This window comes from Mus pahari, chromosome 10 (genome assembly GCF_900095145.1).
Source record: "Mus pahari chromosome 10, PAHARI_EIJ_v1.1, whole genome shotgun sequence".
NCBI classification, from domain to species: Eukaryota; Metazoa; Chordata; class Mammalia; order Rodentia; family Muridae; genus Mus; species Mus pahari.
Genome location: NC_034599.1, coordinates 2,448,843 through 2,453,249, shown reverse-complemented (window position 1 = coordinate 2,453,249; position 4,407 = coordinate 2,448,843).

Below are 4,407 nucleotides of genomic sequence, written 5' to 3'. Positions count from 1 at the left end.
AGTTTCTGTCCTTGTGCTTATGTTTTCCCTCTATTATCTTTTGAAGGGCTGTATTTGTGGATTGATATTGCGTGAATTTGTTATCATAGAATACTTTGGTTTCTCCATCTATGGTGATTGAGAGTTTTGCTGGGTAGTCTGGGCTGGCATTTGTATTCTCTTAGGGTCTGTATAACATCTGTCCAGGATCTTCTGGCTTTCATAGTCTTCTGGTCCAATCTATTTGGAGTTCTGTAGGCTTCTTATGTGTTCATGGGCATTTCTTTCTTTAGGTTTGGGAGGCTTTCTTTTACAATTTTGTCGCAGATGTTTACTGGCCCTTTAAGCTGAAAAATCTTCATTTTCATCTACTCCTATTATCCGTCAGTTTGGTCTTCTCATTGTGTCCTGGATTTCTTGGATGTTTTGAGTCAGGGTCTTTTTGACTTTTGCATTTTCTTTGATTGTTGTGCCGATGTTCTCTATGGAATCTTCTGCACCTGAAATTCTCTCTTCTTTCACCTGTATTCAGTTGCTGATGCTGGCATCTATTCCTGATTTCTTTCCTAGGGTTTCTATCTCCAGAGTTGTGTCCCTTTGTGTTTTCTTTATTGTTTCTACTTCCCTTTTTAGATCTTGATGGTTTTGTTCAATTCCATCAGCTGTTTGGTTGTGTTTTCCTATAATTCTTTAAGGGATTTTTGCGTTTCTTCTTTAAGGATTTCTACCCATTTAGCAGTGTTTTCCTGTAATTCTTTAAGACTTGTACCTGTTTAGTAGTATTCTTCTGTATTTCTTTAAGTGAGTTATTAATGCCCTTCTTAATGTTCTCTACCAGCATCATGAGATATGATTTTAAATCCGAGTCTTGCTTTTCGGGTGTGTTGGAGTATCTGGGACTGGGTGAGGTTGGAGTCCTGGGTTCTGATGATGGTGAGTGGTCCTGGTTTCTGTTAGTACGTTTTTTCCTTTTGTCTTTTGTCATCTTGTAATCTCTGGTGTTAGTTGTTATAGTTATCTCTGGTTGGAGCTTGATCCTCCTATGATTCTGTTAGCCTCTCTCAGCAGTCCTGGGAATCCAGCTCTCTCCTGAGTCTCAGTGGTCCCAGAACTCTCCACAGGCAAGCTCTCCTCTTGCAGGGAAGGTGCACAGAGCTCTGGCATTCAGACCTGCCTCCTGGCTGAAGATGTAGGCCTTTAATGGGGCTTGTTCCAGATGATGTGTTGCCTTTGCAGTTTGTATGCTCACCTGCACAAACTAGTCTCCAAGGGACTCAGGACACAATATGGCTTTCTCACCTGCTCTGGTGAACAGAGCCCTCCCAGGCAGCCACCTCTCCTCTGGCGGGAATGGTGCCCCCAATGTCTGGAGCCTGAAATGGGGTCTGTCCCAGAAGCTGTGTTTCTTCTGCAGTCCACACTCTCACAGGTGCAGACTGGTCCCTGAGTGACCTGGAGCACAAGATGTCTCCCTCACCAGCTCAGGCAGTGAGAGCCCTCTAGATACTGGTGGGGAAGGTGCCCAGATGGGATGTCTGGAACCTAAAATTGGGTCTGTCCCAGAAGCTGTGTCACTTCTTCCTGTACCAGAAGCTGTGTCACTTCTGCAGTCTGCACTCTCACTAGTGCAGACTGGTCCCTCCGTGACCCGGAGCACGAGATGGCTCCCTCACCCTGTTGTAGCAAGTGCTCTTAAGTGCTGAACCCTCTCTTTAGCCCCCAGGACTTAAGAAAATATTTATAATGTGCATTCATTTTTATGAAATGTGAGTACATTAAAATCTACAGACACCCAAGATGTATGTACATGGCATAGAACACAACATATGAAGATAGAATGAGGGAGATATTTCTGCAATCCAGTCTAAGAAGCCTCTGAAGGCACTTGAGCTGCCAATACCTTGAAGATTTAGATCCAGAGAAGTGAGAGCAATAATGTCTGTTTCTATAGCTACTCTATCTCCTGGGCTGTGAAAGCATGAATTCTTGACTGAATGACTGCAGAGTTTATTTGTTTGCCTTATCATAGATAGAAAATAAATATAATTTTCCTTAACATACAGAAGCAGATTCAAAGGGATAGTCTGTTTCTTTCTTTATTCAGTCCTGGGGATTGAATATGCCCTTGTACTTGATGTGTACTTCTTTGAAATGACTCATACTTTGAATGTTTTCATATATGCATGATAAATATGTCGTATAAATTGGACTAAATATATTTCGTGGCAACTGATGTGATTCAGATAGCCTTGGTGAAGTGAATTTGGATCAGACTATGTACATGTGTGCATGTGACATGGACCTTTGAGTAGATATATTTATGAGTATCTGTGTGTATATGTGTGTACATAATTATATATATCCTCAACTATGTCTTTATGTTTACCCTGTTCATTACAAAATCTATTGTAATAATTTCTGAAGTTTATAAAGTAGATGGAGGACAATTTGAATAAACTATGTGGTTAGGACAGTTCTAATGTATGAAGTGGTCAAATGGTTTCCCCTTATTCGTGGGAAAAAGGATTGTTTCAGGTTAAGAAATTCATAAAACTGATTCCAAGTCAATGTTTTAATGTGTTATTATTCTACATCTACTATATATTATATTATCTTCTATACAATATAAAGTATATAATTAAATATATAAAACAAAAATATTATATAACATGTAATTACATTATATAATACATGTGTAGGTCTAAAAATGTAATGAACCATACAAATGGACATAAAAGAGACAAATTAGATGATCGTTTTGATGGATGTACAAAAAAGAATTTTCATATTAACCAATATTCTTTCATGATAAATGTCTTTAAAAGTGTACTGCTATTATATATATATATATATATATATATATATATATATATATATGCGTGTGTGTATGTATAAAATTATATATTTTTTACAACTACTTTTTGTTTTAAAGAAGGAGTCAATAATATTGAGTGAAACTAGACAACAGTACTTATAACTAAGTCTTTCTCAGTTTGGTCTTCCTGTGGGTCAGAGATTGGAATACAGAGGCATCTGACCTTCATGTGAAATTGAGCCCTGCCACTTACTAGCTGTAAGTTTTGAGTCAATTTACTTAACATCTCTGTCTCTGTTCCTACTCTGTCAGTTGGGATATTGATAGTAACTGCCACATAATAGTTGTTAGAATAGCATATATTAATACATGTGTACCAAATATATAAAGTAGTCTTGTATGGATGTTGGACTCAAAGTGTTCTTTATGAAGAGAATTGCACTGATTAGCTACTGCTTCTTTAATGATTTGTTATAAGTTCAGATAGTTCAACAAGTCAGGTCTACTAAACTCTAGATCTGCATGTTAGAAGTGTGGTATGGGTTTCAGTTGGTTGAAAGCACAGTGTCCATGAGATTCAGTGATCCATTGCTGTATGCTCTGAGAAGAAATGTTTCTATGCTCACTTGAGCTGCTGGTAAAAGCCAAAGCCAAGTTCTGTGGTCTAAGTTCAGTGTCTCATTGTTCTCACTGTGTGCAGACATTTTTCTCCAGTTTCAGTGCTGCCAAGTTCGTTTGCTCATTGTCTCTTCCCAATCTTCAAAGTTAATCAAGGAGGCCAAATCATTGTCATGTGGCAAGTCTGTGGGTTTTTTTTTTTTTTGTTGTTGTTTTGTTTTTTTTTTTGGTCTTGCATCCCAGCCAAGCAGGGAACTTTTATATGATTCAATCATACAATGCCATATTTAAGCTCTACTCTAAAGGATTTTGTGACTGCCCAGTTGGTATCATTGTGTTAGAGAGTTCATTAATCTGCTTCCTTGTAGCTATACTTGTGAAGTGATCTGTGGAAAACTATTTCACTTTCTGTGTATGTTTTAAAGTATAAAGGAAGAATAGCAAGCCACATTAAGAACTGTCTCATGAGTTATATTGTGAGATATGCCCACCCAATTTCATTATCATGAGATAACAAAGATAAATTTTAAATGTAGAGTATGTGGGGACTCATGATTGTTGTTAAGGTCTTCAACAGAATAAAATTTTCTACTTCAAAAGATACTTTCTGCTTTTAATGTGCATTATTATATATTATATAAAATATGTACAGTTATTTATTTGAGAATAACATACAATGTATTATATGATAACCATATCCAATTGCTCCATTTACTTCCTTCAAAGCCTCCCACCTTCCTACCCACTTAACTTCATGTTCTCATTTTTTAAATTTAATAGCCCAGACTCTTAATTTGTGCTGTCTTTATATGTCGAAATTTGGAGCCATTCACGGTATTGTGATTGACCATATGGAGCCTCACTAGTAAAGAAAATTGAGCTGGGCAGTGGAGGCACATGCCTTTATTCCTAGCACTTGGGAGGCAGAGGCAGGCAGATTTCTGAGGTCAAGGTCATCCTGGTCTACAGAGTGAGTTCCAGGACAACCAGGGCTA